At 47.5% G+C, this 27,539-nt stretch overlaps 1 protein-coding gene across 1 annotated transcript in view; it reads right to left on the bottom strand.

Annotated features, from left to right (window-relative positions):
* The window catches only part of LOC120930523 (snake venom metalloproteinase atroxlysin-1-like), a 65,196-nt gene that overhangs the window by 14,678 nt on the left and 22,979 nt on the right, over positions 1 to 27,539 (bottom strand). The window lies entirely within an intron of this gene.

The raw sequence follows: 27,539 nt of genomic DNA, 5'->3' as shown, positions 1-27,539 counted from the left end.
TGGCCAGGTCAAGGGACCCGTGGGCGGACGCATCAGGCACGTGGGTGGCTCCTTGGGGTCACTATCGCCTAATTTACACCTTCCCTCCTCAGTAGCTTCTTCCTCGCCTGCTGCGCAGAGTGGAAGCCGAAGGGATTCTATCAATCCTGATTGCCCCAGATTGGCCGCGTCGCTCCTGGTATGCGGACCTGGTGCGCCTGGTGGCAGACGCCCCCTAGCGTCTTCCCCTGGGGGTTGATCTTATGTTACAGGGTCCAATCTTCCACCCTGTCTTACAGCCACTGGCTTTAGCGGCGTGGCTGTTGAGAGCCTGGGGCTGAAGGTCCGAGGCCTATTGGGCTCGGTGGTCTCTACCGTGCTGCGTGCACGGAAGTCTACCTCCTTGGTGCGTACATTTGGTCAGGGGGTCTGGCATGTGGCCCCTCCGGTGCGCCCTCCACTACCCCCATGGGACTTGAATTTAGTCCTTTCGGTTCTTCTGGATGCTCCCTTTGGGGACATTCGGGAGGTTTTTTGTTGACTGTCACAAAAGGTGATTTTTTCTGGTAGCAATTGCCTCGATCAGACGAGTGTTTGTCTGTACACCTGGCCTTGTCTTGCAAGGCTCCCTACTTGGCCATCCATAGGGATGAGGTGGTGCTGCGGCCGCAGCCGTCTTTTCTCCCCAAGGTCATTTCGGCTTTTCACATTGATGTGGACATTGTTCTTCCATCTATATGTCCTCGGCCGAAATGCCAGGAGGAGGTCACTTTACATCCTCTGAATGGGGTTCGGGCCCTACGAGTGTACTTATCTGCTACGATTCCGTTCCGGAAGTCGGACTCACTGTTCGTGTCGGTGGCTGGTCCTACAAGAGGGCCTGGCAGTCTCGTCGGCCACCATTTCTAGGTGGATCCGACAGATTGTGCTTCAGGCCTATGCCCTGAAGGGGCGTGCGCCCCCCTTTCGGGTTACGGTGCATTCGACCAGGGCGATGGGGGCCTCTTGGGTTTTCCGGCATCATGCCTCTGTGTTACAGGGGTGTTAGGCTGCGACCTGGTCGTCGATCCACACTTTTTCAATGTTTTACAAGATGGATGTGAGTGCATCTTCTGATGCCTCCTTCGGCCGCACGTGTTACAGGCGGCAGTTTATGGTTGGACTTTCTCCATTGAGCAACTCCAGTTTTGTTTGGGGTGTAACCTGGTTTGCTGTGTTATTTTCCCACCCCTTGAATTTTTTGACACTGCTTTGGGACGTCCCTACTGTCAAAAGATGATGTGTCCGTCTATGAACGGAAGAGAAAATAGGATTTTTGTACTCACCGTAAAATCCATTTCTCTGAGTTCATAGACGGACACAGCACCCACCCCTCCTTTGTTTGTACGGCTTGTTACGAACTGAGGCTACTAGAGCAGGGTGTGGGTTATACCCAGGGGGCCACGCCCCCTGGGAGGAGCTGCACTGAGGAATGAGTTGTTAACACTTTAAGTGCTTTTTTTCTGCCTAAACTCTCCTAAAGGGAAGCGGATATAACCCTACTGTCAAAGGATGCTGTGTCCGTCTATGAACTCAGAGAAATGGATTTTACGGTGAGTACAAAAATCCTATTTTTTGCTATCACCTTTGTGTATAGTTTTTATAGCCCTGTGGCTTTATCAGCGTCGGCTGTCTTATTCACCTAGCACTTATTTCTTTCACTTTGGATTTGCTACGATGCATCACTGAAACCGTTTACTGTGATACTGTTTAGATGCACCCATTCTAATCTAGCACAGCATTAATGAGATGTATACTATTCCCTACCCCTACAGCGCAGCACTATTTTTTATTCATTTATTTATGGGATTTGATACACTTGCAGTGCCGCAGCAGTTAATTTTTTTCCCCTTGTTTGTTCACGTTCCTTCCCCACTCTCCTACCCCCTCCTCCCTTCCTTTTAGCTACCCCTTTACTAGTCCTTTGGTAGCGCGGTAATACCCCTCCTCACATTAATCAGTGGCGTTTACGCTCCATGAAGAAATAAAAGACCCACAAGGCAGATTCCTGATACTGCTCTGCGATTTGAATTCCACTACGTATACTATAGTTAATGCAGGAACCTGTTAACAAATGTGAGACGCTAATGTTTAAACACAAGGTATAAAATAAATAAATGAATACACAAAATACATAAAAAGTGGCCTGAATATACAGGCAAAAAAACCTGTAATGAAATGTGAATGGATCTAAATGGATGTTAATGATAACCAAGTTCAAACATAACAAGTGAGAGAACAGTGAATATATTATAAGTCCAAAGGATAGATTCTCCAGTGTAAATCGGTGAATCACCAACGGTAAACTCAAAATGTGACATCAAAAGAAATCCATGTGATCGGTCCACCAGATAAAACACCCGAGTGACATAGGGGCTGATTTACTATGCTCTGTGCGCTGCGCTGGTTCATGCCTTAATTAGTGCGCCGGGTGAAGCCTTAATTAGGCGCATGAACCAGCGCAGCAGCCGGCGCATTGAAAGTAATATGTAAAGCCGCGCCGAACTCCCTATAGAAGTCTATGGGAGAAATCAAAAGTGTTCATTTTAATGGCTAATCTGCAAGTTTTGTCCTAAAAAGTGTTTGGGGACCTCAGTCCTGCCCCAGGAAACATGTATCAATGTTTTTTTTATTTTTTAAAACGGACGTTTTTTCGGGAGCAGTGAAATTAATATTGCTTAAAGTGAAACAATAAAAGTGAAATATTCCTTTAAATTTCGTACCTAGGGGGGGTGTAATGTCAGCATGTGAAATAGCGCATTTTCCCGTACTTAGAACAGTCCCTGCAAAAAATGACATTCTGAAGGAAAAAAGCCATTTAAAATTCACACGTGGCTATAATGAATTGTCGGCTCCTGGCAATTCTAAAGGGATTCATTCATAAAGGAAAACAAAAAATGTATGGGGGTCCCCCAAATTAAATTACCAGGCCCTTCAGGTCTGATATGGATATTAAGGGAAACCCCGCAGTAAAAACCAAAAAAAAAAAAGACGTGCGGTTCCCGGCAAATATCCATAACAGGCCCTTCAGGTCTGGTGTGGATTTTAAGGGGAACTCCACCCCAAATAAAAAAAAAAATGGCGTGGAGTCCCCCTAAAAATCCACACCAGACCCTTATCCGAGCACGTTGACCTGGCCGGCCGCAGAAAAGAGGGGGGGACAGAGTGCGCCCCCCCCTCTCCTGAACCGCACCAGGCCACATGCCCTCAACATGGGGAGGATGTCCCCATGTTGATGGGGACAAGGGCCTCATCCCCACAACCCTTGCCCGGTGGTTGTGAGGGTCTGCGGGCGGGGGGCTTATCAGAATCTGGAAGACCCCTTTAACAAAGGGGACCCCCAGATCCTGGCCCCCCCCTATGTGAAATGGTAATGGGATACATTGTAAAATGACAGTAGCCGGTTTTTGACAAATCTTTTAATAAAATCTTCTTTTCTTCTTCCATTCAGGTTTCTTCCGCTGCTTCTTTCTTGGGTCTTCTCGTCCACATCTTACCCGACGTGTTCTTCTATCTTCTCCGTCCGTCCTTCAGCCTACTCGTCTACATCTTGCCCGTTGTCTTCTCCTGTCTTCTTCTCCATCCGTCTGCCAGCCTTCTCGTCCACATCTTTTTCTTCCCCGGACGCAGCGCTTGAATTTGAATTGGCCGCCGTGTTCCGCTCCTGGGACCCGCCCCCCTCTGACGCCACAAGTAAACTCCTTAGAAGGTCATGTGCGTCAGAGGGGGGCGGGGTCACAGAGCGTCACACGGCGGGGAATTCAATTTCAAGCGCGCCGTCCGGAGAAGAAGATGCCGCCGCAGCTTCCAATTGAAGTTCCCGCCGTGTCACACTCATGTGACCCCGCCCCCCTCTGACGCACATATGCCTCATGTGGACTTTCATATGAGTTTACCTGTGGCGTCAGAGGGGGGCGGGCCCCAGGAGCGGGAACACGGCGGGATCTTCAATTTCAAGCGCAGCACCCAGAAGATCAAGAAGATGCGGGACGAGAAGGTCGATGGACAGAGAAGAAGATGGGAGAAGACGGCAAGACGGCAAGATGTGGACGAGAAGACCCAAGAAAGAAGCAGAGGAAGAAACCCGAATGAAAGAAGAAGAAGGAACTGCGGAAAGAAGATTTTATTAAAGGAATTGTCAAAAACCGGCTACTGTCATTTTTCACACTTTTGTCACTTTTTTTTTGTAAAATGGTAGGGGTACAATGTACCCCATTACCATTTCACACAGGGGGGGGCCGGGATCTGGGGGTCCCCTTTGTTAAAGGGGTCTTCCAGATTCTGATAAGCCCCCCGCCCGCAGACCCCCACAACCACCGGGCAAGGGTTGTGGGGATGAGGCCCTTGTCCCCATCAACATGGGGACATCCTCCCCCATGTTGAGGGCATGTGGCCTGGTGCGGTTCAGGAGAGGGGGGCTGCACTCTGTCCCCCCCTCTTTTCTGCGGCCGGCCAGGTTAACATGCTCGGATAAGGGCCTGGTATGGATATTTGGGGGGACCCCACGCCATTTTTTTTTTGTTTTTTACGGCGGGGTTCCCCTTAATATCCATTCCAGACCTGAAGGGCCTGGTAATTTAATTTGGGGGGACCCCCATACATTTTTTTTTATTTTTTTTAGTTTTAATGAGCAATGACTGTATTCTTTATAGCCATGAGTACTTTAAACTTACTTTTTTTCACTTCAGAAATGACATCTTGTACAGGGACAGTTCTAAGCATGGGAAACATGCGTGTACCCCCCCTCCCCCCCTGTATGAAATTTAAAGGAATATTTCACTTTTATTATTTCACTTTAACCACTTCCATACCGCGCCTATTCTGGCACTTCTCCCCTTCATGTAAAAATTATATTTTGTTCCTGGGAAATTACTCATTTTTTAGCAGACACCCTAGGGAATAAAGTGGCGGTCATTTTTTATTTGATTTCCAACGGCATTTGCGCAATAATTTTTCTAACGCCTTTTTTTTTTGGCCCAAAAAAAAACACGGTCCATGAATTAAAAAATAACAAAACAGTAAAGTTAGCCCAATTTTTATGGATAATGTGAAAGATGATGTTACACCGAGTAAATAGATACCAACTTGTCACACACTCATGGAATGGCGCCAAACTTCGGGACATAAAAATATCCATAGGCGATGCTTGTTTTTTTTTTACAGGTGACCAGTTCAGAGTTACAGAGGAGGTCTAGGGCTAGAATGATTGCTCTCGCTCTAACGCATGCGTCAATACCTCACATGTGTGGTTTGAATGGTGTTTACATATGTGGGGACTTACATGCATATTCGCTTCTGAGTGCGAGCTTCTAGGGACAGGGCCGTTTTTTTTTTTTTTTTTTTTAGCTCATATTTTTCTTCTTGCACTTTTTTGTCACTTTTTTTGATAAACGGTGTTTACATATGTGGGCGGGACTTACGCAAGTCCCGCCCACATATATAAACATCGTTCAAACCACACATGTGAGGTATTGACGCGTGCGTTAGAGCGAGAGCAATACTTTTAGCACTAGACCTTCTTTGTAACTATAAACTGGTAACCTGAAAAAAAAAAAAAGGTCGCCTATGGGGAATTTCAAGTACTGAATTTTGGCCCCATTCCAGGAGTGTTTTTAATAGTAAAGCGTGACATGTAAGGTATCTATTTACTCGGTGTAACATCATCTTTCACATTATCACCAAAAATTGGGCTAACTTTAGTGTTTTGTTAATTTTTAACCACTTGAGCCCCGGACCATATTGCTGGTCAATGACTGGGCCAGTTTTTGTGATTCGGCACGGCGTTGCTTTAACTGACAATTGCGCAGTCGTGCGACGTGGCTCGCAAACAAAATTGGCAACCTTTTTTTTTCCCACAAAGAGAGCTTTATTTTGGTGGTATTTGATCACCTCTGCGGTTTTATATTTTTTAGAGCTCTAACCAAAAATAGAGCGACAATTTTTTTTAAAAATAAGAATAATTTTGACTTTTTGCTATAATAAATATCCCCAAAAATATATATTCTAATAATTAAAAAAATCCCTCACTTTAGGCCGATCCATATTCTACATATTTTTGGTTCCAAAAAATCGCAAATAGCGTTTATTGATTGGTTTTGGCAAAAGTTATAGCGTCTACAAAATATGGCATTTTTATTTATTTTTTATTTTTAACTAGTTATTGCGGCGATCAGCGATTTTTAACGGTACTGCGACATTATGGCGGACACATCGGACACTTTTTCGGAACCATTGGCATTTTTCTAGCGATCAGTGCTCTAAAAATGCATTGCTTACTAAACAAATGCCACTGGCAGGGAAGGGGTTAACACTAGGTGCGAGGGAGGGGTTAAATATGTTCCCTGGGTGTGTTCTAACTGAAGGTGGTGCGGGACTGACATGGATAAATGACAGATCGCTGTTCATGAAGGGGAACTCCAGACACAACCGGTGCTGAGAGCTCCTGGAGATCCCAGAGGCTATGGAGGCTTCAAGCCCAGGGGATGGCTCAAATCCCCAGTCAATGTCTCAGGTTTTGCCGGTGGTGAGTGGGCCTGGAGGCTCACATAAGATCTCAGGTTTTTTGGATGGATTAAAGCCAACTAAGGTTGAAGTACTTTACCTACATTCCCAGGAGAAAGTATGTTGGCTTGCAGCACAGCCGGGGGAAGATGTCAGTAAGAGAGATCTCAGGATTCAAGTCATGTATTGCCTAATGGAGAAAGTGGTGGTGTATCTTGAGGCTGCATATGCTGAGCTGGCCCGGCTGAGGAGTGCTAGAGACTCTGTTAATAAGAACCGCAGAAAGGGCTTTCGGCTAAACATCCAAACCCTGAGGGATGTTACAGTTGAATACACTGCCCTACTAAATGGACTTGTCATGTCTGCAGGTACTGTAACTCCCGAGATGTTTGACTTCAATCAGCGGATTGTGGTTGCCCATGGAAACTGCAGCCAGGCCGTTAGACGGGGTTCCCGGGCCGGGACCTCTGTTGCATCTCGGCCGCTAGGTGGCGCTGTTCCCGCTCGCGGGAGTCCCGCGAGTGCCGTGTGTGAGTCCAACCAGGAAGTGTTTGTGATGGACGGAGGTGCTGCTGCTGAGTGTATGGAGGTCGGAGGTGCCGCGATGGAGGATGAGAGAGCTGAGGGAGCCGAGATGGAGGTCATGGCGGGAGGTGAGAGACTCGATCCGGCGGAGGTCACAGTGACGGAGGTCCCGCATGGACTATCTGGTGCAGCGGCAGCTGTGTCCCCAAAAACGGAACTGACACAGCCAGGTGCTGTCCCCCCAGTAGAGTTGCCCCCTGTGTCCTTCTCCCCTGTTGTCCCCCCAGGGGAGTTGCCTTCTGTGTCCCCACCCTCCCCAGCCTTGATGTGTTCGGCTGCGGCAATGACCCCTCTGCCCGGTGAGTGGGGTGAGTGTGAGCAGGGTGAATCACCAGGCTCAAGCCTCGCCATTAATTATATCAGGCAGATAGAGGGTGAGCCGTGTAAAGTGGTTCAGGGTGCGGATGGTGTCATCATGGACAATTTGTCATTAGATGTTCTAGTGGTCCCTTCTGGGGGTGACCAGCAAAGTGGACAAGTTCAATCTCAGGGGGTTGGTGTTGGGTCACCTCTGGTGGCTGGGGGTAATACTGGTACACCCAGTGTTCCTGATGCTCCTGTGGGCGACCAGAGCAATATGGTCAATGTCATGTTAGATGCTGATAATGTTTTGGTGGATAATGGTGCCCCCCATGTTGTTCTCCCTGTTGTGCCCCCTGCTGTCTCTCCCGTTCCTGCTGCCCTCCCTGCCCCCCCTGTTCCCAGCGTTTCCCCTGCCCCCCCCCCCAGATTAGTGGGTCTCAAGAGGCCCAAGTGGTGTCGGCTTTAAGAACTGGTATGTCATTTGCGGATGTTGCTGGGGATAGGGTGCAGCTTGGGCGATTTTATGCCCAGCATGGCACTATGGCTTTCACGGGCACTGTGCCAGCTGCTGCCCGTGCCGCGGCGGTAGAGAGGAAGCGCCGCAATGTGGTGCAGCTGCGCTGGCAGGGCGGTTTATGTATTTCAGATCGTGCTCCGGGGAGGAGTGCGGTGGTGGATATGGTGCTGGCCCTAGGTTTCAGGGTGGCAGATATTTTCGCCATTATTCACCCCGCAGGCTCCCCGGAGTATGATATCAGTTTTTGTACAGCAACTCTGATGGAGAGCTTCCTTACTAAATTGGAAGTAGTTAAAAATCGCCCTGCCTGGAAGCCTTTTAAGGCAACCCCTTTGTCCCGCCAGGATGATGTAAAAAAAGTTACAATCATGGTCCGCAACGAATCCGTGCCCGCGGAAGACATTACAACATGGTTGGGGAGGTTTGGGCAGGTTATGGGCCCCCCAAAAAAGGAGTTGGGTTCTAAGGGGATTTGGACAGGGGCATGGTTTGTCCCTGTCAAGCTCCGAAGAATCGGGTCAACTGTCACCCATATTCCAGCTACTGGGTACATTGGGCGTGATAGATTGGTGGCTTTCTACCTGGGGCAACTTTGCTTCAAGGGTGGCAGCCCTTTGCACTTTAGTGTGCTGCCACACGTTGCTCTAGGTGTGATGAGGTGGGGCATAGGGCGGAGGGGTGTACCCGGATTCGGTGCAATTTGTGTGGAGTCTTGGGGCACCCCTTCAGTCGTTGCCCTGCAGCTTTTAGGTCACCTGAGGAAAAGACTGACTCTCCTGTAGGCCCAATGCTGTTGGTTCCATCTCAACCAGCTGCTGGTCATAGTGACTCTCCTGTAGGCCCGGTGCTGACAGTTTCGCCTCAACCAGCTGCAGGTCAGTGTGCTCAGCCTCAGGGGTTCACAATTGGTTCTGAGGACCCGGGGTCATCCGCAGGTTGTGGGTCGGCCCCGAGGGCCGGGGACCCCAAAAATCCCGCTCCCAAGGTGAGGAGGGTAAGAGTTAAGAAATCTTCCTTGGGGTCAGGGGCGCCCAGTTCTGGGGTGCCGGGGGAGGGGCAGCCTGTTATAGAGGTACCTCAGGGGGTTTTCAAGGTACCTACACCCCAAGTCTTGAGTTCTGGTGAGCCCGTCAAGCATCCTAAAATGGTAAAGCGTGTGCCTGTGGTGGTGCTCCATCCTTTGGATGGTGGTTCACAGTTCATTCCTACCTGGACCCCATCCCCTGCCCCATTTCCTGTTCTATCCTCTGCCCCATCCTCTACTTCATCCCCTGGTCCATCTCCTGCACCTTCAGAGTGTGAGGATGAGGTTTTTTCCTTTGATAAAGTCAGATTCGGATGTGTACAACAATACAACAATAGATTCCGATTCCTCCGACTCCTCTGATCTCTCCGATGCTCCTAGTGAATCTCGGGGGGAGAAGAGGAGGAGGGAGAAGAGTCGAGAGGTTGAATGGGAATCTGTCAAGGGGAAGGGCAAGAAAAAACAGACCTCAGTGTCTCGTGTTGGTCTTGGTCCTGGTCCCCCTCCTTCTAATCCAGTGTCCGTACACAATAAATTTCTTGTGTTGGACACTGCAGTTGTGGGTCCCTCAGATGGAGACCCCAACATGGAGGCTGAGTAAATTTTGGTATATTTAAAGTAAATAATATTTAGAAAAAAAAAAATGAAGTAATTAAGAGTGTAGCAGGAGTATTTGGTAATGTTGGGGAATTGTTAATGTTGGATTTTAATGAGTTGGAGTTTCTTTTTGTAAAGACTTTGTTTTTGTACAGTGTAAGTAAGTTGTGGGGTGTTGATGTATTAATGTTGTAATGACATAATTATGTTACTCTGTTTTATAGCCAATTGGGGCTTGGCTTTTAATGTCGTGTCTTTAAATAAAAAAAATCTCCAGACCAAAAAATAAATAAAAAATGTGGGTTCCCCTCCAGGTGCATACCAGGCTCTTAGACTTGGTCTGGAACATAAGGGGTTAAACCCGCGCCGAAAACCAGCGTGGGGTCCCCCCCCAAGATCCAGACCAAGCCCTTATCCCAGGCACGCAGTCTGGCTGGACAGGAATGGGGGTGGGGACGAGCGAGCGCCCCCCCCCCTCCTGAGCCGTACCAGACCGCATGCCCTCAACATGGGGGAGTGTGTGCTGTGGGGGAGAGGGCACTGCCCCCCCACCCCACAGCACTCTTGTCCCCATGTCGATAGGGACAAGAGCCTCTTCCCGACAACCCTGGCCGTTGGTTGTCGGGGTATGCGGGCGGGTGGCTTATCACAATCTGAGAGGCCCCTTTAATAAGGTGGCCCCCAGATTCCGGCCCCCCACCCTATGTGAATGAGTATGGGGTACATTGTACCCCTACCCATTCACCTGGGGAAAAAAATGTAAATAAATAAAACACCACACACATTAATAAATTAATTTATTAGTCAGCCGGGGGTCTTCTGCCTGGGGGCCCCCACCACCACCCCATTAGGCCCCGGGCTTCGCCGTCTTCTGCCGGAACCCCCTTCACCATGAGGCTCCTGCCTATGGGGGAGGGTCCCGGGCTTCGTCGAGTTCTGCGGGGTGCACCTGCCCCCCGTCTTCAGCGCCGTATTTCACCGGGACCCCCTTCACCATGAGGCTTCCTGCCTATGGGGGAGGGTCCCAGGCTTCGTCGAGTTCTGCGGGGGGGTGCACCTGCCCCCCCCGTCTTCAGCGCCGTATTTCACCGGGACCCCCTTCACCATGAGGCTTCCTGCCTATGGGGGAGGGTCCCGGGCTTCGTCGAGTTCTGCGGGGGGGTGCACCTGCCCCCCGTCTTCAGCGCCGTATTTCACCGGGACCCCCTTCACCATGAGGCTTCCTGCCTATGGGGGAGGGTCCCGGGCTTCTACGATGTTTTCCGCCGGGGGGGGCGACACCCGCGGGCTTCACACACATTAATAAATTAATTTATTAGTCAGCCGGGGGTCTTCTGCCTGGGCCCACCACCACCACCCCATTAGGCCCCGGGCTTCGCCGTCTTCTGCCGGAACCCCCTTCACCATGAGGCTCCTGCCTATGGGGGAGGGTCCCGGGCTTCGTCGAGTTCTGCGGGGGTGCACCTGCCCCCCTGTCTTCAGCGCCGTATTTCAACGGGACCCCCTTCACCATGAGGCTTCCTGCCTATGGGGGAGGGTCCCGGGCTTCGTCGAGTTCTGCGGGGGGGTGCACTTGCCCCCCCGTCGTCAGCGCCGTATTTCACCGGGACCCCCTTCACCATGAGGCTTCCTGCCTATGGGGGAGGGTCCCGGGCTTCGTCGAGTTCTGCGGGGGGGTGCACCTGGCCCCCCCGTCTTCTGCGCCGTATTTCACCGGGACCCCCTTCACCATGAGGATTCCTGCCTATGGGGGAGGGTCCCGGGCTTCTACGATGTTTTCCGCCGGGGGGCGACACCCGCGGGCTTCTGCGGTGCCTTCCGCTTCTGCCTGGCTCCTCCGCGGAGCACAGGGCTTGTCTTCTTCCTTCTCTTCCATTCGATGTTGACACGACGAGGTCCGGCGCTGGAGTGCCGTGTGAGCGATGGGCATTGACTTATATAGGGCAATGCCACCATGTGACCTCAACCCATGTGACATCACATTCCCATCATGCCCAGGGAATGTGATGTCACATGGGTTGAGGTCACATGGTGGCATTGCCCTATATAACTCGATGCCCGCCGCTGACATGGCATGTCAGCGCGGAACCTCGTTGTGTCAACATCCAATGGTAGAGAAGGGAGAAGACAGCGCAGACAAGCCCTGTGCTCCCGAAGGAGACAGGCAGAAGAAGGAACAGAGAAGAATGAAGAAGGAAGAAAGCCCTGGCTCCGCGGGGGAGCCAGGCAGAAGAGGGAGCAGAGAAAAGACCGGGGAGTTGGCGCACCCCCGGCAGAAGACCAAGAAGACCGGAACCCTGGCGGAAGGCACCGGAAAGACCGGGGGATAGGCGCCATCCCCCGGCAGAACTCGCCGAAGTCCGGATGCCCCCCCTAATGTAAAAGAGCTTAAATGGGGTGGGGGCCCCCGGCGGAAGGCTCCGGAGAGGACCGAGGGATGGCGCCCTCCCCCGGCAGAAATCACCGAAGCCCAGGGTCCCGGCAGAAGATCGGGAGAGAAGAAACCCCCCCTTCTAAAAGAGCTAAAGAAGAAAGGGGGGGCTCCGGAGCTGATTAATAAAATATTTTATTGTGTGGTGTTTTATTTTACTTTACATTTTCCCCCATGTGAATGGGTAGAGGTACGATGTACCCCGTACTCATTCACATAGGGTGGGGGCCGGCATCTTGGGGCCCCCTTATTAAAGGGGGCTCGCAGATTCCGATTAGCCCCCGCCCGCATACCCCGACAACCAATGGCAAGGGTTGTCGGCAAGAGGCTCTTGTCCCTATCGACATGGGGACAAGAGTGCTGTGGGGTGGGGGGGCAGTGCCCCCCTCCCCCACAGCACACACTCCCCCATGTTGAGGGCATGCGGTCTGGTACGGCTCAGGAGGGGGGGGGCGCTCGCTCGTCCCCACCCCCATTCCTGTCCGGTCAGACTGCGTGCTTGGGATGAGGGCTTGGTTTGGATCTGGGGGGAACCCCGCGCCGAATCGGCGCGGGTTTAACCCCTCACGTTCCGGACCAAGCCTAAGAGCCTAATGTACCCCTGGAGGGGGACCCCGCACCGATTTCAAGTTTGAAATTTGGCGCGGAGTACCCCTTCATGGTCAGCGCTGGCTGAAAACAGGTCGGAGATTCCCGTGCGCCGCGTCACGCAGCGCAATCACGGGTACGCCGCTTGGTATTTACCAAGATTTTCACGGCATACTGACAAGGCGCACGGGAATCCCTGACATTTCTCTCTACGCATGCCCAGTATGCAAATGAACCTCCCAAGGTTCAGGCGCACTGTGTAAGCGTACGGGGATCTGTTTTCAAAAAACACTTTCACTTTCAATTCAGCCCGCCAAACACTTTCAAACACATGTCACTTCACTTCCCCTGCATCACCCCCTCCCTCCCCTAATAAACTCCCGCCCGAATCCCCGATATTTACATTTCAATGTGCCGTGCGCCAGGTCTATCAGGCGCACCATGCGCCCTCTCCTGGGCGCACTGAGCACATTAGTAACTAGGGAAATACACTGCACTAGCAGCGTATTTCTTTAGTAAATGGCAAAACGGCTGTTACTCCTGCTTTTACTCCATGAGTCATGGAGTAAAGGCTTAGGTAAATCAGCCCCATAGTGTTGTAGTCTTCTTACCAGAACAAATGACCACAACAGCGGTCAGTATGGACACAGGGTTTGTTTAAAGTCTCCCAGCTTTTTCTCCCAAACTTTTTCTAAGAAAATACATTTCTATAAGAAAAAAACACTGCGCAGAAAAAAATCGTAAGTGCTGCCAAGTACCAAAAAATTATAGATACAAATTTATAGAGAAGTTAAAAAGAATAGGTACGGCGCAAAAACCTATAAACAAATGAGACCCTAATGTTTAAACACAAGGTATAAAATAAATAAATGTTTGTTTAAAGTCTCCCAGCAAGACTTGGGGGGATCCGGTTCCTGAGTCCTGGATATGGCTTTCACATACGTCTCAGAAGGGAGAGAAAATTAAAGATTCCCATAGTGTAAAATTGCTAAAAAATTGTAATTTATTAAAAGTAATGCACTTACAGAAATGTCGACATTGTACGCATTGAAATGGACATCCGCCTGTATGTGCGAGTAATCTCGGCATCTTCTCTTGTCCTCCCGCTGTCTCTGCTTACTGTGTAGGAGATGTGATAGCGTCGGGACGCAGGCAACACCTACACGTTTCGTCACAAGATGACGTCGCCGGGGATTGGCTGCTGCGTCACCGTCATCACGTCTGCCCTTAAATACCGCTGTTCCTCCATTTTGGAAGTGGGAAAACGAGCGGAAGGGCTGCCCTTACATACCGCTGTTCCTCCATTTTGGAAGTGGGAAAACGAGCGGAAGGGCTATGCAGTGCTTAGTAAACTTTGCTGTAGGTGTCACCGGCGCAAATAAAAAATAAAAAACGTGATCTGCTGCAATACCGTGTAAGCCCTTAAAAGGGTTTAATGTGCATATGAAAGAAAAATGTTACTGCGCTGATCTAATAATCCATGAGGTGTGATCTCTGGGGATGTGAACTGTGAACTGATTTAGTGCACAATCGACCATATATATTATCAGGAGTTGAAAACACCTAATATTCAATATGGATAAACTTATAATAAATAAATAAATTAAAACAATCTGTGAAGATATATTATATAAGTGTTACAAAAACCTGAATACATTAAACGTGACCCAAACAAAAAAATGTTTTGGTTGGTTGACCTGCACATCAATGTGCCATAATGCTCCTATGGAGGAAAAAAATGGCTGCTCTTGCTGCTCCAAGCCTACCAATAGTGAAAACAAAGCAAAACAGATATTCCAAGAATAAAATAAAAATCAAAATAGTCAGAAATCACAACAAAACCAATAGTACCAAATGTGCAATGCGCCAGCTGCGCTGAAAATATATAGTCCAATGACTGACAGTTTTGCCATTACACAATGTATTCCAATAGGAAAAGAAGGGTTCAATGCTGGTAATGCTGTATAAAGAAAAGTGCAACTGTCTCTTCCACCCGACAAAGATGTGCCACCATCACCAATGGTTGAACTCAACACTCACCAGACCCCAGGTCATAAAAGGCCCCAAAGTAGTGTCTTTTCTTTGTCCGTTAATGGATGTTGCCTCCCTCTCCCTTTTACAAGATATCCTTAAATCCTCAAAAACAAGGGGCTCATCATGGTGTAGTATATAAAAATTTATTTATTAAAAATATATAAAAGATGCACTTACAAGAAAGAGTGTCTTTGGCAGTGTCAACCGTTAAAAGCCGCTGACCAGCATTTAAATGGCGTCTTGGGAGGCGTGCATACCTCGCTCCTCTCCTCATGTACTGTACTGCTACAAGGGGTACTGGCGTGCTGGTATGTTCCCCTCCTTGTGTGTGTGTCCAAACAGCCTCTACGCGTTTCGCTATTGCGTCGTCAGGAAAGCTGTGGACACTAATTTGTTGGCTATATTTATACCCCAGGGTGCTAGTTTGAAAGTGGCATTGTAGTCACTTAGTAAACTTTGCCCAAAGTAAACGAATACTGAGCAAAAAGACAAGGGGACAATTAAGCTCACGGTCAAGCTGGCAGCGTAGGGAGAAGAGGAAAAAGACGCCAAGATGTACAATAATACTCACTGCACATATATTATAGGGCATTATACCCATTATAAATATAAAACAGATGCTTCTTTTAAAAGGAAAAGATGTTTGATATAACATTTTAATGGATAAAAAAAAACTTAAAACTTGAAAAATAAAATAAAAAATAGAGTAAAATGAAGAGAAAAGAAAAGGTTGATCATAAATCAAACCTATGTTCTTAGGAGTTGTTTATGAAACTGTTTACATCCCAATCAACGTTGAGGCCGTGTGGTATGTAACATTTCATGTTAAAAATCCACTGGGTCTAATTATATGGCAATTTTTCACCTGCCAAAATCAACAAATGATAAAGGGAATCTCTCTCTTTTACGATCTACTATCTACCCACCCATTTGACAACAAAAACGCACACATGATTAAGTGGGAGAAAGATTTAAAGCAAGAATTTACCTGGGACCAATGGAAAAAAGCAATCCATATAGCTAGCAAGTCATCAGCATGTATTGAACACTGGGACAATGCACAAAAAATAATAAATAGATGGTACCTGACCCCATATAAGTTAGCGAAAATATATCCCTCAACGTCTAATGAGTGTTGGAGATGCAACGATCAGATAGGAAACCTTTTACACATATTATGGAGCTGTAAAAATCTACATAGCTTCTGGAATTCAATTACTTCCTTTATAGCAGATCTCACAGGCATCCTAAATAAACTAAACCCAGCCACAGCTTTACTAGGTATCAATCTGGATATCTATCCTAAAGAATATAGAACAATTGTATTCCACACACTAGTAGCAGCAAGACTCACTATAACCAGCCTGTGGAAATCCAAAGACGTGCCCAACTTATCGACAGTTATAGCTAGAATCAATATACAGGCCCAATACGAATTAATGCTGGCTTATAAAAATTATTCCATTACTACGTTCAGAAAGAAATGGTTAGCTTGGATCACCCATCCTAGAGCATCCAAATACTTAAGAGTGTAATATTTAATCTATTGTCAAGTTTGAAACACGTCAAAGTCAGATATATGCTTACCCCAGCTGTAAAGTATTATCCTGGACCTACTTTATTGATCTGTGTAGCAAGTTTTGTTAAGTTCAGTTAATTTCTGTATATATGTGTATATATACATATATGTATATGTATATATATGCATACATTTTCTGTTTCTTTATGATTTTCTAGACACAAATAGTTAACTCAATTGGAGGCCTAGCCATGCCTACAGATTGAACCCGATAGGGGTAGGCTGGTACAGGCTACCAAGCACTGTATTGTTATAAGAACAATCTCATGAACCAAGGTAACTCGGTTGGTTACTAAGGATTAATGTGACAATTTTAATCTGTACTGTTAAGTAAATACTTTCAATAAAAATCTATTGTTTAAAAAAAATCCACTGGGTCTCAATTCTAGAGATGGAACGAACTTTGTTAATGCCTCGCCAGTGTGGTTGTAATTTAACGATTGGGGTGAACAGGGTCCCCTCCAGGGACAAACTGCTACAAATAGCAATAACCAGTCGGGTTATAAAGCAGTCAAACCCAGAAATAAAAACAAAAAAGTCAAATATGACAGAACTGGGGTTTATCATGATCATCCAGAGGCTCAATATGACAATCGGGCACCTGGGAGTAGACCCCCAGCATGGAGGGATTCCCCTAGGAGTAGACCCCCAATATGGAGGGACTCCCATCTCCAGGATCAGACCTATTGTGGTTACAATGATCAATTAGGCTATCTGCCCCCATGTACAACCGATCAAGGTTATGGTTACCAAGGGGATGCCTCATATGATCATCGCACCCTAAGACCCAATCCAGTACCCATCCAGAATAGATTCAACATCCTGGGCCATATTCTCGTAGATCGGCGCATATTTACTCAGGTGTAGCGCATCATAGTTGCGCTACGCCGGCTTAACTTGGAGAGAGCTCTCCCATATTCCCGTACCACATGCGTCCTACGTTGCGCTCGCGGAGCTGAAATGTGTCGGCGTAAGTAGGCGCAAGTGACGGTAGGAGGGATGTGGGCGTGAAGAATGCTAATGAACCGTGACCCCATGCAAATGATGTCCAGACCGAACGGAGCATGCGCCGGACGTGCCCCGCCCTCTGCGCATGCGCAAAACAACAGTAGGCGTAAATCCCTGCTGAGTTGGGCCGTCCCAGTGTATAAATGCGTCACCACATGCGCCCAACGAGTGCAAAGTGACTCCATTGATTCTGTTGGTGGAGATTTTTCTCTTTAGCTTTGCAATGCCTGGACCCAGGAAGGAAAGGAGAAAAAAGAATTTCAGCCAAGATGAGAGGGCCATCGTAGTCTCTGCCATGGAGAGATACGATTCAAGACTCCATGGTGCTGACAGTGGCAGCACAAGTAAAACCAAAAAGGAGGAGATCCTTAGGAAAGTGACTGCCCAGGTCAATGCCTTAGGCCATGAGGCAAGGACCCCCCAGGAAATTCAGAAAAAAATGAATGACCTGCGTGGTGTGGTCAGGAACAAGATGGCCATCATTGCAAAGCATGCCAGGGGCACAGGAGGGGGGCCACCCTGTTCTACCCGGCTCACTGAAGAGGAGGAAGTGATTGCCCGCTGCCTTCGGAGGGAGCAGGTGGAGGGCCTGGAGGGCCATGACTCAAGTGAGCCACCCATGAGGACAGGTAAGTGTGTTTTATCTTCTGGTGTGTTGCATGTTTGGTGGGGGTGGTGGGTTATGTGACAAGTGTGTGGGTCCACCAACATGTGAATGTTTTGTGTCATCCACAGGTGAGCAGGATGAAGCGGGGCCATCCAATGCTGCCAGTGGCCGTCACAGACCATCATCCACTGAGCAGTCTGCTTCTGTGACTGACCTCCTGGGAAGCCAACAGGCCTTGGTGGAGGGGAGTGGTCAGTCCTCCGCGCAGGAGGTTGTTGAGGAGGAGGTCCATGAAGAGGAGGTCCAGGAAGAGGAGGTCCAGGAAGAGGTGGTCCAGGAAGAGGTGGTCCACAGCGAGCAGGAGGTCTTCCTTTTTTTGGAGGAGTCGCATGTGGTGGCAGGACCATCACAAAGCCCCCGCATCTCCAGCCCTTCAGGGTCCTCCAACACCCTCTCCAGTCCCTCCCGTCCCATCCCCCTCATCTCCAGCCCCTCCAGGTCCTCACTCTATGCAAGGGGCCCAGCCACTCCTGTCCCCAGGAGGGCTACCCACAGGACAAGTGGTGCGGCAGAAATGCTTCATGAGAATCTGGCCAGGCAGCAGGACCAGCAAACCCGTCATATGGGGGAAATCTTGGTGGAGTTGAGGCGCCTGTCCGACAGCTTGGCCTCCTCGGGAGCAGTACCAGATGCTCTCCAAGATGTGGCTGGAAACTGCGCAGCCACAATCACCAGCCTGGGTGAGCTGCAGACTACAACTGCCGAACTTGTGGGGGAGGTCAGGTGCCTGCGAAGGGCTGTTCAGGCCCAGACAGCTACCCATGAGTCATTGCTCACCCGCATAGCACTAGCTTTGGAGGGCAGACAGGCAGGCAGGGAGGCACCTGGGAATGTTCCTCCACCTGGAGATGTTCCTCCACCTGATGCCCCAGCTCCCCCCAGGCAAGTGAGGGCCAGGAACCTGGGCACCAGGCGTAGCCCGCGCCGGGGCAAGTGATTATTTCTTGTTCATTTGCTCTGGTTAAGAGCTTATTTTCTTATTTGCTCTGGATAAGAGCTTATTTTATTATTTGCTCTGGTTAAGAGCAAATTTTATTTTTTGCTCTGGTTAAGAGCATTTTTTTTAATTTTGGGTGCTGCACACAGGCAGTGTTGCAGAGTACAGTGTGAATGGTGTGTGAATGTGGGGTGGTGACATTCCTGCCATTAAGGGGTGTCACCCTCGTGCGCTGGTGATAAGTTCTCCCCAGGTCCGTATGAATGACGTATGAATGGACAGCAACATCATTGGGGCCTTGACGCGGCGTTGCTGCTCCTTAGTACCATGCGGTGTACTTCGGTCTAATCCAATGTTCTGTGCATGTGGGGTGTGTGTTAGGGACCACAGTGGTGTGCATGCGTGCATTTTCTGTGTGCCATGTTTAATGTTTGTGTTTAACGTTCAAAGATTCGCTCCACGAGACATCTCCTGACTGCTGTACCATCAGCAGACGGGGTAGCCTCGGTTAGGGGGGGACATGGTGGTTGGGGGGTCAGGTCATCACGTAGGTCAATCTGCAGGCCCTTTCTCACTGCGAAGTTGTGCAGCACGCAACATGCAGCGATGATTTGGCACACAAAGTTGGGGGAATACAGCAGGGTACCCCCAGTCTTATCCAGGCATCGAAATCGTGACTTAAGGAGGCCAAATGTTCGCTCAACCACTGCACGGGTGCGTGCGTGTGCTTCGTTATATCTTCTCTCTCCTGGTGTTTGCGGATTGCGGAATGGAGTCATGAGATGAGGTCCCAGGGCATATGCAGAGTCACCTGGAAGGGAAAAGACAGGAGGATGTTAGTCATGCATGTGCCCCTCGTGATGTCTGCATCATGGGGGGGGACAGTCATACCTGACACCCATGTCACTCACCAACCAGCCAGCTGTCCCCATACACATTCTGCTCAAATTGTCTTGGGATGTCACTTTGCCTGAATATAAAGCTGTCATGGCTGGATCCTGGGTGTTTTGCACGGACGTGCCATATGAGGCCATGTGCATCCACGATCACTTGGACATTGATAGAATGCCAATGTTTTCTGTTGCGGTATATGTGCTCGGTCTCGTGGGGGGGCTGTATTGCCACATGGGTACAATCAATTGCACCCACAGTGCGTGGGAAACCATCAATTAGGCAGAAATCTGTCATTGCCTTCAGCCGCATGTCCTCCTGGGTGGGTCTGATGATGTGGTGGGACATGCGTCGGAGTATTGCGGGGACAACTTGGTGCACGCATCTACTCATGCTGGTTTGGGATATCCCAACCACGTCTCCACTGGTTCTTTGAAAAGAGCCTGTGGCAAGAAAATGCAATGTTGCCAGGACCTTCACCAGTGGCTGCACTGCATGGGATCGTTGTGTTGGGCTGCTGATGTCATTCTTCAGGGCTCTGGTAATTTCAAGGATGGCATCAGGGCTGAATCTATAACGGTGATACACATCCAAATCAGCCATGCCAAAGAGGCTAATGCGCTGTGGGTAGATCCTCTCACGTGCCCTCCTCCGTGCCCTCCTCCTTCTAAGTGCCTCTTCCTCCTCACACACTAGCAGTGCTAAGACCACGCCTGCCCCTGGCATGTTGGCATACGAATGTGTTGTCCTAAAAATTTGGTTGCTCTGCTCGTCCGGGATGGTGCTGCTGTATTTGCTTTTTTCAAGCTAACTTACTCAGGTCTGGAGCAAAGTTAACCGAGCTTTATAAGGGGTAACTTTCAGCCGGACAATCGTCTTACGCGCACAGCGCGTAGCCTAAGCCGATCGCGCGTAGGTTCGGGAATCAGCGCATCTACATCATTTGCATATTTGAATACTAATTCTATGGCAGCCTAGGATGCCTTCAGCGGAAATATGCGCCTACGCCGCGTACACTTAAACGAGTTAGGACGGACAGGAGTAGCCTGATTTCTGGCGGATCTGGTTCTGTGACTATGGCGCATAGATAGGACGGCGCATCTTTACACTTACGCCGCGCATCTCCATATACGCCGGTGTAACTTGTTTGAGAATATGGCCCCCTGTCTCAACATCAGGAATTAAATCCTGGGATTGAGGCAGGTGCTTCTTGGCATCCCAGCCAATTTATGGAACAGGCCAGTCGTTTTAGACAAGAACAATTAAGATCCCCACGGAATCCAAATAGGGGTGAACAGCCCCGTTTTTTTCCCTTGGCCAACATCCGACCCAAAAGGGGTCAAAAGGAAGGAGAGGTACCAGAGGGGGTAGGAGGGTCCAGGCCAAAAAAAAGGAAACAATAAACATCGGTGGAATATTCAATTTGAGTATGGTACAGCTTTCAAAGGGTGAACAATTTGTGTTAAATCAAGGTCTTAAGTTTGCACCCCCACAAAAGCTGAACAAGTTTGAAACTTTTATAGACGCTCACAAATTTATAAGGAAGATGAGTATTAAAATACATTTTCTCCTTAACCCTATTGGGAACTCTAATCGGACAACCCCTTGTACGGTATCAGAAAACATACTTGAGGCTCCTTGTCCCATTTCCCCACCTGGATCTTGTATGGTATCAGAAAACATACTTGAGGCTCCTTGTCCCATTTCCCCACCTGGATCTACCCAAATTAATTCCATCCAGGTTAAACATACCAAACTTGCCAACGCCTCCACATTTAACCCCTCGGGGTTCATGGCCACTTCTATACAGGTTTTCAAAGAAATGGTCTTGAAAGACATTGTGGCCTTGAAGACCCAAGATTTAGGAACAGTCAGGATTTCCAAAATAATCTTAAATCTATCTGTGACCGTAATGATATAGTAATTCGCCCTGCGGATAAGGGGGGAGGGGTTGTCATCCTTAATAAGGATGACTACCTAACCGAGATGAATAGGCTACTTGCTGATGAAGCCACTTACAGTGGTCTGGCATGTAACCCTACAACCAAATTTAAAAAAGCCTTATCCGAACTATTGGATGAAGGATCTTCATTGGGGATATTAAATAAAAAAGAGAGAGCTTTTCTTGTTCCATCTGCCCCAAGAATTCCAGTAATGTATTACTTACCCAAAATACATAAAAGTCTACAAAATACTCCTGGCCGCCCAATCAGACTCCATTACAGCAAGAATTAGGAAATACATTGATGAATTTCTTCAACCTTTGGTAACTCATACCCCCTCCTACCTTAGGGACACCACACATGTACTTAATCTCCTGGCTGATATTAATTGGAGGGAGGGTTACATCATGGCCACAGCCGATGTTAACTCACTCTACACAATTATCTCACATGAACAAGGCCTTGAAGCTGTACGCTTTTACCTTCAACGTGATCCTTCCCTAGGTATCCTACAAAAGGACTTTATTACCAACCTTATTATTTTGCCACCACGCATAATTACTTTTGGTTTGACGGCAATTTCTACTTACAAAAGTGCGGTGTGGCTATGGGGGCTAAATTTGACCCAAGCCTGGCAAATTTATTTATGGCTTATTGGGAAGGGGAGGTCATCGATCATAACCCCCCGAAGGAACTACGCCTATGGAAGAGATATATAGACGATGTCTTGATTTTGTGGGAGGGAGACCTCCCATCGTTAGAATCTTTCATCTCTCTGCTCAACACCAATAACAGAGGTATATATCTCAAACCCGAGGCTAGTCATACTGAAATTCACTTTTTCGACCTTAACATCTGTGTAAAAGATGGAGTTCTTTCTACTAACACTCACTTTAAGGAGACCGACAGAAATGGTTTCATTCCCCTTACCAGTTGTCACCATCCGACCTGGCTTAGTGCTGTTCCGAAAAGCCAATTTCAAAGGATTAGGCGTAACTGCACTAATGTTGTTGAGTACCACCAACAGGCCCTGGTCCTTAAATCTAGGTTTCTTGAAAAGGGGTATGGAAAAATCTGAAATAGATGATACCATCCAGAAGGTTGGAAATATGGAGAGAAAGGCTATGCTGACCAATCGAGGACGAACCAATCGTACTCTTGACAACTGTTTTGGCTGTTCCATGATTACGGGTTTCTCTAACCAATATTTTTCTGTTAAGAAAATCTTCAATAAATATTGGAACATCCTAAAGAATGATAGAGTACTTGGCCCTGCCATTCCCGATAAACCTGTGGTCATGTTTAGGGGAGCACCGTCCTTACGCCATAAGTTGGCACCTAATGTTATTAATCCCCCTTGTACCGTGTCTTTTTTCCAAACCATGAAAGATTTCTTCCCCTGCAGGAAGTGTAACATCTGCAAGGTAAACCAGTTTCAGGGACGTAAAATAGAGTCTTTTCAATCCACACAAACATTGAAATTCTATCCCATTGATTCCTTTATTACATGCTCTAGTGATCATGTCATTTTATCTTATCCAGTGCCCCTGTTCAAAACAGTACATTGGACGAACCAAGAGAGAAGTACACGTGCGACTTGAAGAGCACGTTGGTAACATCAGGCGGGGTTTTCCCAAACATAACTTATCCAAGCACTATGCCCAATATCATAATAAAAACTTGGAGGGGACCCTGTTCATCCCAATCGTTAAATTACAACCACACTGGCGAGGCATTAACAAAGTTGGTTCCACCTCTAGAATTGAGACCCAGTGGATTTTTAACATGAAATGTTACATACCACATGGCTTCAACGTTGATTGGGATGTAAACAGTTTCATAAAGAACTCCTAAGAACATAGGTTTGATTTATGATCAACCTTTTCTTTTCTCTTCATTTTACTCTATTTTTTATTTTATTTTTCAAGTTTTAAGGTTTTTTGATCTATTAAAATGTTATATCAAACATCTTTTCCTTTTAAAAGAAGCATCTGTTTTATATTTATAATGGGTATAATGCCCTATAATATATGTGCACTGAGTATTATTGTACATCTTGGCGTCTTTTTCCTTCTCTCCCTATGCTGCCAGCTTGACCGTGCATAAGGAAAAAATTTGTTACTGCGCTGATCTAATTATCCAGAGATATTAATCTATGGAAGTGTGGACTGTGGATTAATATATACCATCAACCATAAGTAAAATATATATCAGGGCCACAATGTGCCCAATCTTAAATGTGAATAATCTAAATACAAACAATCTATGGAAAATATATAAATTAAAATTGAAATCATGCAAGTGTGAGCTTAATAGAGTGTGAGCTTGACCGTGAGCTTAATAACTTATTTTCCTATTTTCCCGTCTTCTCTAACTCTGCCACTTGATGGCAGTGTTTTGTCCCCTTGTCTTTTTGCTCAGTATTCGTTTACTTTGGGCAAAGTTTACTAAGCACTGTATAGCACTTCCGCTTGTTTTCCCACTTCCAAAATGGAGGAACAGCGGTATGTAAGGGCAGCCCTTCCGCTCGTTTTCCCACTTCCAAAATGGAGGAACAGCGGTATTTAATGGCAGACGTGATGACGGTGACGCAGCAGCCAATCCCGACGACGTCATCTTGTGACGAAACGCGTAGGTGTGGCCTGCGTCCCGACGCTATCACGTCTCCTACACAGTAAGCAGAGACAGCGGGAGGACACGAGAAGATGCAGAGATTACTCGCACATACAGGCGGATGTCCATTTTAATGCGTACAATGTCGACACTTCTGTAAGTGCATTACTTTTAATAAATTACCCTTTTTTTAGCAATTTTACACTATGGGGATCTTTTATTTTCTCTCCCTTCTGAGACGTATGTGAAAGCCATATCCAGGACTCAGGAACCAGATCCCCCTAAGTCTTGCTGGGAGACTTTAAACAAACATTTATTTATTTTATACCTTGTGTTTAAACATTAGGGTCTCACATTTGTTTACAGGTTTTTGCGCCGTACCTCTTCTTTTTAACTTCTCTATAAATTTGTATCTATAATTTTTTGGTACTTGGCAGCACTTACGAATTTTTTCTGTGCAGTGTTTTTTTCTTATAGAAATTTATTTTCTTAGAAAAAGTTTTTTATAGTTAATGCAGGGTTCGACAAAATCCGCCATTGCGCATAGAATTAGTGACCTGGCGCCCTGGGAAGCTAAGGCCTGCAGAAGGCCGCAAATCCGCGGCCTCAATTACCATCTGGCGCGGCCTGACGCGATCGAGCGATGGGGGAGGATGGGTGTCTCCGTGCGCCCCCACCTCTACCGCCGCATGATCACAGCGGGCCGCGCCGGCCGGTAATTGAGGCCTTCTGCAGGCCTAAGCTTCCTTCTGTGATCTGGCGCCATCTTGTGGTGGCTGTTGGCATGACAAGTAAACCAGCAATCCAGCAATTCTGATGGAGTTTCCACAGTGTTTTCACTGCCATCTCCTTCCCTCTAATTAGAGCCCCCAAACATTATGGCCTGGATTCAGAAAGAAGTTACGACGGCGTATGTCCAGATACGCCGTCGTAACTCCGAATGCGGGCCGTCGCAACTCCGCGCCTGATTCATGGAATCAGATACGCCTCACATTTGTCTAGATACGAGCGGCGTAAGTCTTACGCCGTCGTATCTCAGTTGCATATTTACGCTGGCCGCTAGGTGGCGCTTCCGTAGATTTACGCGTCGAATATGGTAATGAGCTAGATACGCTGATTTAGAAACGTACGTGCGCCCGACGCATTTTTTTCATCGTTTACGTAAGGCTTTTTTTCGGCGTAAAATTAACTCTGCTCTATGAGGCATAGCCAATGTTAAGTATGGACGTCGGGCCAGCGTCGAATTTTGCGTCGTTTACGTCGTTTGCGTAAGTCGTACGCGAATAGGGCTGTGCGTAAGTTACGTTCACGTCTAAAGCATTGACTATTTGCGGCGTAATTTGGAGCATACGCACTGGGATATTTTGTCTCTCCTTTGGTCTTATGTCATTTCTATGGTTTTTGTACTGTTTTGGTTTTATGGTGTGATATTGTTGTTTTATTAGTTGATTTTAATTGTGGTAAATATTTTATATTGTTACTATGTTAATTTATGCTTGTAACACTCGGTCTTGCTGTGAATTGTTAATGTCTGGATGTGTTTCGATACCTTCGGGTGATTCTACACTATACAAGATAAACAATAAACAATATTTTCACGGACGGCGCAGGCGCCGTTCGTTAAGAACGTCAATTACGTGGGGTCATGGCTAATTAGCATACAACATGCCCCCTACCAGCCTATAAATATACACTACGTCGCTGTAACTTAAGGCGCAAGTTCTTTCTGAATACAGGACTTGCCTCTCAAAGTTACGGTGGCGTAGCGTATATAAGATACGCTACGCCCGCCTAAAGATAGGCAGATGTTTCTTAATCCGGCCATAATATATTTTTTATTCTAACACCCTAGAGAATAAAATGGCGGTCATGGCAATACTTTCTGTCACACCGTATTTGCGCACTTTTTTTGGGAAAAAATACACTTTTTTAAATAAAAAAATAAGACAACAGTAAAGTTAGCCCAATTTTTTTTATATTGTGAAAGATAATGTTACGCCGAGTAAATTGATACCAACATGTCATACTTCAAAATTGCGCTCACTTTTGGAATGGCAACAAACTTTTACCCTAGGGCTAGAATTATAGGGCTAGAATTATTTCTCTCGCTCTACCAATCGCGGTGATACCTCACATGTGTGGTTTGAATACCGTTTACGTATTCAGGCACTACTCACGTATGCGTTCGCTTCTGCGCGCAAGCTCGGCGGGACAGGGCGCGTTTTTTGGCTCCTAACTTTTTTAGCTGGCTCCTAGATTCCAAGCAAATTTGTCAAACCCTGAGTTAATGTATACTCCCCCCAACAAATATCAAGTACATTTTTCAACAAACTTATGAAAAAGGTCAAATCTCATCAAAAAGGTCTAAAAGGTCAAAAAGGCCGGCGTATCTTCTTTCTGTATTCAGAAAGCAAGATACGCCAACATTTGGCTAAGATCCTACTGGCGTAAGTCTCTTCGATAGGTAGGGAGACCGCAGCTCCAGGTGAGCACAGGCAGGTAATCAATGTCCACTCAGGAATCACACGGGTGCTGGCAATGCATAGAATTAAGCAGGTGGGAGAATGGATGGACAGCCACACTCCAAAAAGTCTTGTTGAAAAAAGACGTGCTCTTTATTGTAAAAAGGAAAAAATGCACAGCACACAACAGCATACAGTGGGATAGACCTTGACGCGTTTCGCATTAACAACTAATGCTTAGTCATAGCTCTTACGCCGTCGTATCTTAATTGCATATTTACGCTGGCCGCTAGGTGGCGCTTCCGTCGATTTACGCAAGGAATATGCTAATTAGGTAGATACGCCGATTTACAAACGTACGTACGCCCGGCGCATTTTTTTCCGTCGTTTACGATAGGCTTTTTCCGGCGTAAGGTTACTCCTGCTATATGAGGCGTACGCAATGTTAAGTATGGACGTTGTTCCCGCGTCGAATTTTGAAATTTTTACGTCGTCTGCGTAAGTCATTCGTGAATAGGGCTGTACGTAAGTTACGTTCACGTCTAAAGCATTGACGATTTGCGGCGTCATTTCGAGCATGCACACTGGGATATTTTCACTGACGGCGCATGCGCTGTTCGTTAAGAACATCAATTACGTGGGGTCACGGCTAATTAGCATACAACACGCCCCCTACCAGCCTATAAATATACGCTACGCCGCCGTAAAAAAAGTCAAATACGTGGGGTCACACTAAATTTAAATAAAGCACGCCCACATCATCCAAATTTGAATTAGGCGGGCTTACGCCGGACCACATACATTACGCCGCCGTAACTTAGGGCGCAAGTTCTTTCTGAAT

Source organism: Rana temporaria, chromosome 3, assembly GCF_905171775.1.
Source record: "Rana temporaria chromosome 3, aRanTem1.1, whole genome shotgun sequence".
In the NCBI taxonomy this organism is placed as follows: domain Eukaryota; kingdom Metazoa; phylum Chordata; class Amphibia; order Anura; family Ranidae; genus Rana; species Rana temporaria.
The sequence above is the reverse complement of the archived record's forward strand: the minus strand, read 5'-3'. Positions and strand labels throughout refer to the sequence as shown.